Here is an 8,425-nt window from a genome sequence, read left to right as displayed (position 1 = left end):
TCATGTCTTTTTCTTTACCGTTGTTTCTAACTCTATACTTCTTCAGTTGGTCGCTGCCAGTTTCCACAGGTTTTACTGGACCCTGCTCCCAACGACAGAAGGCCTGACAAGGTTGAGAGAGCTGCTCGGGAGAGAAACGTCCTTTCCCTGCGGATCATTACCTATGGAGAACTGGTGTCTTCCAGGCACATTGCTGCCCTTTCGGGTGCAGGCCTCTGAGAGATAAGTAGACATATACTTAGGCAAAGTCTAATTCTGATACTTGCTTTTGCATTATGTTTAACTCTTAATACACAGAATGGGGCCCTTACTCAAATCCTACATAAAATCTGCTCGGTAGGGAATAGAGCTCTCATGTATTCTTCACTGTTTCCAGTGACTTTATCTAGTAGCCTCTGAGCGAATGCCATAGCCTCATGCACAGGTTATAATCCACCTAGACTGATAGCAACACTGGGGCATTGCAAGAGGGATTGTCTCCAAGAGTGATTGGTCCCCATGACTAACCTTCATACGAAAAAGGTATCGGCTATACAGCCCTATTCATCAATTCCAAATACCACGACTCTGCGTGTTCTGTGCTGCAGTCTGATCTGAGGAGTGTCTGAGGTGCAGGCAGTCCAGTCAAGCAGATGACTCCAGAGTCATCTACCTCACCTCCCCTTGGGCTCCCACTGACTACAAACTTCCAAGTGTCTTTAGAAAGTGCCTGACCTCGTCGTTCTTCCCACCCCAAATATTTATGCAAGCCAAATATGTTTCCTGGTAGTTAATCCTCCAAGAAGATTTGCCTATAATCTTCTCATTTTCAGTTGATTTAAAATGTGAGAAACTGCCCATGTGTTAGAAAATGCGAACAACAATGCCATATGTTTGGGGTCCATTTAACTCAAGCTGTAATATATATTCCACACATGGAGATTTATACCACAATTCCTGCTTTGGGGTAATTATTAAGGCTGGGAACCTTTTTCAGGCAACTCACCCAGGAGAAATATCAACAACATGAAGCTCCCATGTGGAGCAAAGCTGAAAGGGGAAAGTAGAAATAGGATTTGTTTCTTTTGGAAGCTAAGATAATATTTTTCTTGCTAGACCATCTGCATATGGCAGGGAGTATACCGTGTGGGCTTTGTTCAGTTTACTAAGACACTGGCTGGTAGGAGCAAGATCAGACATGTTTGATGGACAGATAGGACCACTGAGGTTCAGCACAGCAGTGTGCTCCACACTCCCACAGTCAACCCACACCTGCATACAGGAGTCATGGGAAAGACTCCCAGACAGTCTGTCATGTACAGTGATATGCCTCTCTACTGGCTTCATTTGTTCCCCCAGAAGCACAACCTGAGATAAGGATTCAAGGGCAGGTGAAGGAAACCCCAGGAGTCAGGTGGGAAGGTGAACCAAGAAAGGGCACATTGTCAAGCTGTATCACTGTAGGCAACTAGAAATTAACCCCAGTGGGGAACTCTAGAAGCCAGTGTAGAACAATATCAAGCATTATCCCAGCCTAGGAGGGAGGGAGCTGGAGTGTCAGTAGTTCAGTTATTGGTGAAGAACTGCTCCCAGATGATGTTAATTTTCAGTAATTCTAGCCTATCTCATGGGTGGCAAAGCAGCCTCTAGAAGCCGTGTAAAGACCTCCAGCAAAGAAACATGGGTGCTGAGAGTAAGAGGCAGGTGGTGTGTAATCAAGTGGCAAGGGTGAGAAAATACGGGTAGGTCATACCTAACATCTGCAACACCTGCTCTTAGGCAAACATCATAAAACATATACTAATCAAGGCAAAGCCTCTTCGTAGTTGATCCAAGGACCTCCTGCCTCAGACTCACTGGGGTATTGGCTATAAGCACAGGTTCCTTTGGTCCTATCCCAGAACTGTTTGAATCAGACTCACTGGGATGGAGCCTGGAAATCTGCATGTTTTGCAAACATTCTAGGAGATTCTGATGATGTTAACTAAATTGACTGAAATTGACTTCATTCAGGAAATCTTTCACTCACAGGCAGCCTATTTAAATACGTAAAAACTTGCTTACAAACCTAAGGAGGCAGAACTCAGAAATCAGGAACCCAGAGAGGGGATGCCAAGGCTGCTGAGATCTGTTTGTGGTCACAAAAGCTCCTTTTTCTTTCTTTAATACCACTCTCCCTTTAGATGGGGCTGAAAACTGTGGCAGTTCCATCCAGTCAGTATATTCCAGGGTGTGGGGAGGAGCAGCTGAGTTCCAGCCCTAACGTTGTCTTTAACAAGTCATATCATTTTGAACTTTTAACCGTTCTGCCCTGCAATTCCTTATCTATAACGTGCAGGTGGCAAAGACAGACACCTTGGAAACCACGACTCATGTTCCCCTTCCCATAGAAGGTTGCTGAAGAAGGGGCTGCCCCCTCACACGCACACTTAGAGACCCTCACCTCCCTTGCATCCAGATGGAGTAAAATATCTAATTCTAACCTGTGATGTGAACAGGAGTGATGCACGTTACTTCTAGGCCAAGGAAGATAAGAAGCCTTTTCAGCATTTCTTTATCCTCTGCCAGTGGAAACAGAGAACTTTGTAGTCCTCGAATGGGCACTCCAAGGTGGAAGAGCTTTGGGTCCCCAAATTTTCAAACTGAAGATTGCTGTCTGCCTATCAGAAACATCCACATTGAATTGTTAGGTAAGTAGAAATTTTTCATTGTGTTGAGTCACTGAAATTTGGAAATTCAATTGTTATAGCACCTGAAGTTCTTTCTACTAATAAAGTGGACGTGGTAACATCTATACCCACTAATCTAGGAGTCACAAGGGGGAAAATGCTCCTGCTTCTCAAAGAATCACTAGGGGTCAAGTTGATCAAGGTCACCTGCCCTTCCTTGGCAACATTTATGCACCAAGCATGGGGTCATATTCGTGTCCTTCCCAAGCCCAGTCCCACGTACACCTGGCATGGCATGGCCTAGGAGAAAGAAAGATAATATAGCTCCTCTGCATCACTCATTCACTGGAACCAGGGACATCTTCAGGCCAAGGAAAAGAATTGCCTATCAATTCTTCTTATATGACCTCCTTCACAAAAAAAAAAAAGTATATGATTTTTCTGAATTACCTGAGAAGAGGAAGCTGTATTTTCCACAAGCCCTGGAACATACTATTCTATATCCATCAATCTCAGACCAGTTCAGTCCTATCTTGTCCTGAAAAACCTTCCCAAACTTCTAGACCACACAATATAGGTGCTGGTTGTTCCTTTTTCTACATTTTCTCTATATTATTGCACATCTGTCAGGCTGAACTAGACTGTCTTGTGGTGTAGTGGCTGTGACTTCATTTAGGTCCTCAAGCATATAGTAGGTAATCATGAGTTACCTGACTATTAACCCTGGAAAGAACCGAATAGCCACACTAGCACTACCACTGTTGCTGTAACCACTACCATCACCACTAGCACCCTCACACACACAGCTTCTCTCCCTTCAAAGTTAAAAAGTGACACTAGAAGAAACTTAATATCTACCATATTTTAAAAATCACTTTGTTAAAATTTCTGAATGTAACTCAACCCCAAATGTGACTTTGATTCATATATTTCATCTCTTTAGGTTTGAAAATTATTTAAATCTTATGTTACTTTTATATTATTTGTTACTTTTTCATCTGAATCTCAGAAAACTGAGCTAAGGAAAGCACTTAGGACAATGACTAATAGAAAGAGTGTAAATGTTAGCTGCTAGCTGATAACTGTCCAGAAAAACATCCTTATAAAATTTCACATGGGTTTAAGTTCATAGCAAAAACTTCTTGTGATAATCTTGATGTCAGAAAGAAGCATTAATTTCATGAGGCCTCCAGCAGCATAATATTTGGGCTCATTTTGCTATGTGTCTTTTAACTGACCAGGTAGGAATAGCCAAATAAAAGTATGGCTTACTAATCAAGTAACTCATGGTTACCTTGACTGAGGGGCCCAAATTAAGTCACAGCCACTACACCATATACAGTCCAGTCTAGCCGGATGGATATGCAGTAATATAGGGAAAATTTAGGAAAATAAAAAAGCAAAAGATAAATCATGTAGGTCAGATTAGGATGCTCTAGGAGTTAGAGAAAGTTTTGAAAAGATAGGATCAAACTGCTCTAGGAAGCAAAAACTGATAAATATCTTCCAGTGCTTGTAAGAAATAGCTTCCCTTTCCAAGGTAGTTAAAGATAATCTACTAAAATATTATTTTTCTAGGTACAAAATGTGAGTTAAGGTAAGCAAATCATGGACCCCACCTAAAGGTACTGAGATATAAAAAGGACTCTTTTAAAGGAAGAGTTTACTAAAAGGATGGGATATTAATTATCTACTGCTGCATTGCAAATTACCTCAAAATAATTAGCTTTGCACAACACACATCTGATGTCTTTTGGTTTCCTTCAGTCAGAAATCCAGTCATGGCTTTTCTCTTTCCCCAGCTCAGGTTCTCCCAGAGGGTTGTGATCAAGCATTTCAAAGTGAGTTGAAAGTTGGCAGGGGCAGGATCTGCTTCCTGCCCGCCTCAGTGGTGGTTGGTAGGATTGAGTTCCATGTGAGCTATTGGACTGACCGCCTCAGTGCTTTGCTGGCTGTTGTCTGCAGGTCACCCCTAGTTCTTTGCCACAGGGGCCTTTCTATAAGGCAACTCACAAATGGTAACTGGCTTCATCATTGAGCAGATGAGAAAGTGCAAAAGAATGCCAGCAAGATAAAAGTTATAGCCTTTTGTAATCTAATGTTGGAAGATTTTCCATATTCTATTCATTAGAAGTGAGTCTCTATGTCCAGCCCACACTCAAGGAAAAGGAGGAGAAGTCTGCCTACCACAGGTGAGTCTTCAGTTGGTACTTGGAAGATACTGTTACAGGGGGAAGGAGGGTTACAAAGCTTTAAACATGCCTGTCTACCACTAGATCAGATGCCCAAAGCAGCTGTTAAGCAAGGAATAGCAAATACCTATTTATAACACATCCCCTTTAACAAAGGGTTCATTCCTTGTTGCATTTCAAGGGGAAAAAGAAGTGTATGAGGTAGAGAAATAGCTGTGGAAAGGGATTCCACTGCACTTTAACAGATTTAATTTTATTCTTTTACTTCTGCATGGTTTCAAAGCCCTCTAAAGAATTTCTCCTGCCCACACCTGACATCAGTCCTATTTCGTCCTTCTCCTTTTCCTCTTTCCTTCCCACTTCCTCCATCATACTTAGTGGTGACTTCATCGAAGTGAAATATGTAATCATCATTTGGAAGAGTCATTGCACTTCTAATTTTTCCCCCAGTTCAAGCTAAGACAAGAGAAGGAGAGAAGAAGGAAAGGAATCAAAGGGAGGGGGAGGAAGGATAGAGAAGAGAGAAAATGAAGGCTCCAAAAAAGACTCTTGCCATCTGTGTTTTTATTGCCTTAAGTTAGAAGCAAGGGAGGAATCCCCAGCTCCCTTCTCTAAACTAGAGAAGCAGAATCCAGGAGGATTGCCAGGTGCAAGTTCTGGGAGCTGTTTTTTGAGTGGGAAGTGGTGGTAGAGATGAGGCGGTGTCAGGCTGGTGGGAACATGAGTGACTGCAGGCAGCACGAGGTGCAGTGAGACCTGAGGGCAGTGGGCCTGGGCCTAGAACAGCAGCTGGAAGGCAGGTCCAGGTCCAGATAAAGGGTCATGAAAAATAAGACTTTGAACATGAGATAGAAGAGTCATCTTTCCCAGAGACAGGTGATTAGATGTTCGAAACTGGAAAGCATCTTCACACTGGCTGGTAAACAGTCCTCATCCCCGTATCCTGCACCTGCTCACTTCTCTCTTCTTTCCTCCCCAGCCTTGTCTACCTGTGTCTCCCAACTCCGCGCTTTCTCTGTCCATTTTCTTTTCTTCCGTCATCTACTTCTTTCAGCTTCTTTCACTCCTTAAGTGAGCTACAATAATTACAGAACAGAATATTTATTATATGTTTCACTTCCAGAACAGAATTTCCTATCTCTGTTCTAAAATTAAAACCTTGACAGGTGTTATTTGTTATAAATCTGTATGTCTTAAATACATTAAGTTATTTTTAATTTTTATTGCCCTCAAAAGATTTTTTCCTCTTATAACCCTTGATAGAAAAAGAATTTTCATGTCCCTGCTGAAACTGGAATGGTTGGATTGAGTCTTTATGTATCATGCTAGATTATCAAGATAAAAGACTACCCTTTTAGTAAATTCTTCCCTGATGAAAGGGTCATTTTCCAAAAACCATTCAAGATTTCCAGTCAGAAACTAGAGTGACCTGCCAAAGCAGAACTTCATTTAAAATCTCTGCTAATGACATATAGATTGAAGATTTTTTACAATAGAAAATTAGCACAAAGAGAGACTTTTAATGTTCAACTAGTTTAAGTCATTTATACTGTAACTATGTTGCTGCATGCTGGTGAATGACAGTCAAGAGCTTTACTGTCAGCAAGGGGAAAAAAGATAATAAGCAACAATTTGATCTCAGACTTTGGTGGGGGCAGGGAAACCCAAGATCTTAAAAGTCTAAAATTAAACCTTTCACCTCAATTCTGATGATGTTTTAGCAGCATGTGTAGAGCTTCCAGCTGCTGATCTCTGAGGTATGATCCTGTCATGGTGACAGCTTAGTGAGGACTATGTCACAGCAGTGCCTTGACTTGGAAAACTCCCAGAGACACCTGCACATCACTGGACAGTGCTCCAGCTGCCACAAGGAAGAAGGAGCTGTGCTCTTCCCCACCACCAGGCAAGGGCAGAACTTCCCTTCAGGTTAGTGAATTTTTCAGGCATCCAGTGTCCTACCACAAAGACATTAGATAATTCACTACGTGTAAGTCTAAATCAGGTGAAGATGTTGCACACTCCCTGGTAAACAAACAGAGAATCCTAACATATTTTCAGGTCCTCCCTCTCTTACCATGTGGTCTCTGCACACACCGGCTCCCCTTCACCTTCCACCATGACTGGACGCAGCCTGAGGAGCTCACCAGCTGCCAATCTTCCAGTCAACAGAATTGCAGTCAAATAAAACTCTTATTTAAAATAAATCACTAAGTCTCAGATATTCCTGTATAGCAACACCAACCAGACTAACAAAGACATATGCATCTCTGAAGCTAAACATATAAGGTCTGAAGTTGTCTTTCATACAAGTTCGAAAGTGCAGGGGGAGGCAATCTGAATTTTCCCTTCATCGAGGACAGCTACAATTCCCACCTTATCTCCTTTCTATTCCTTTATCCTTTCTCTTCAACCAACCAACAAATAACCAACCAATCCTCTTCTCTCTGAGAAACAAACAAAATACAAAACCAAACAATTCCACAACTCACTTTCATATATCCCTAAAATGACTGAAATTCCATCATCCTTTTTTTCATTTCATTGTTTCAAGGAGGTTCCCCTTTTTACCACTTGTGTTTTCAACTAAAACTGAAATGATTACCAGTGTTTAAAAAGATAATATCTGCAAACTAATATAACCTTTTTGGAAGGAAGTATGGAGAATTTTGGAAATTAGATCTGCCATTTGATCCTGCAATCCCATTACTGGGCATCTACCCAGAAGAAAAAAATCCTTTTATCATAAGGACATTTGCATTAGACTGTTTATTGCAGCTCAATTTACAATCAACAAATTGTGGAAACAACCTAAATGCCCACTAATCCAGGAATGGATTAACAAGCTGTGGTATATGTATACCATGGAATACTATTCAGCCACTAAAAAAGATGGAGACTACATCTTTTGTAGTAACTTGGATAGAGGTGGAACACATTCTTCTCAGTAAAGCATCACAAGAATGGAGAAGCAAGCATCCAATGTACTCAATTCTAGTATGAATACAGTAGTTGACCTAATATATGGTGAGGGGTAGGGGAATGAGGGAGCAGGGAGAGGGGAGGAGAGAAGGGGCTGGAGGTCACAGTGTATGACACACATCTTGGGGATGGGACACAATTATAAGAGGGAATTTACCTAGCAAATGCAATCAGTGTAACCTCATTCTTTGTATCCTCAATGAATCCCAAACAAGAAAAAATAACGTCTCCTAGGGGAGGGTTTGCCACGTAACAAAGTCTTGTGAGGGTATGTCCAGTGCCCATCCAGTTCCCAGGGCACAATAGACTCTCTAAATCAGGGGTCCTCAAACTTTTTAAACACAGGGCCAGTTCACTGTCGCTCAGACCGTTGGAAGGCCAGACTGCAGGCCTCTGGATGAGTCAGCTGCTATGCAGGACAGGCAGCAGCAGCAAAAACACCTGGTGGGCTGGATAAATGTCCTAGGTGGGCTGCATGTGGCCTGCAGGCCATAGTTTGAGGACACCTGCTCTAAATGTTTATTAAATTGAATTTGCATATGGTTTAGTGGAAATGTTAAAGATTTCCATATCATACTCAGCCTTCATTATAGCACTGCTTTCAGA

The sequence above is a fragment of the Otolemur garnettii genome, unplaced genomic scaffold, assembly GCF_000181295.1.
Source record: "Otolemur garnettii isolate 467f Iridium unplaced genomic scaffold, OtoGar3 scaffold00037, whole genome shotgun sequence".
Lineage (NCBI taxonomy): Eukaryota > Metazoa > Chordata > Mammalia > Primates > Galagidae > Otolemur > Otolemur garnettii.
Note: the sequence above shows the minus strand (reverse complement) of the source record.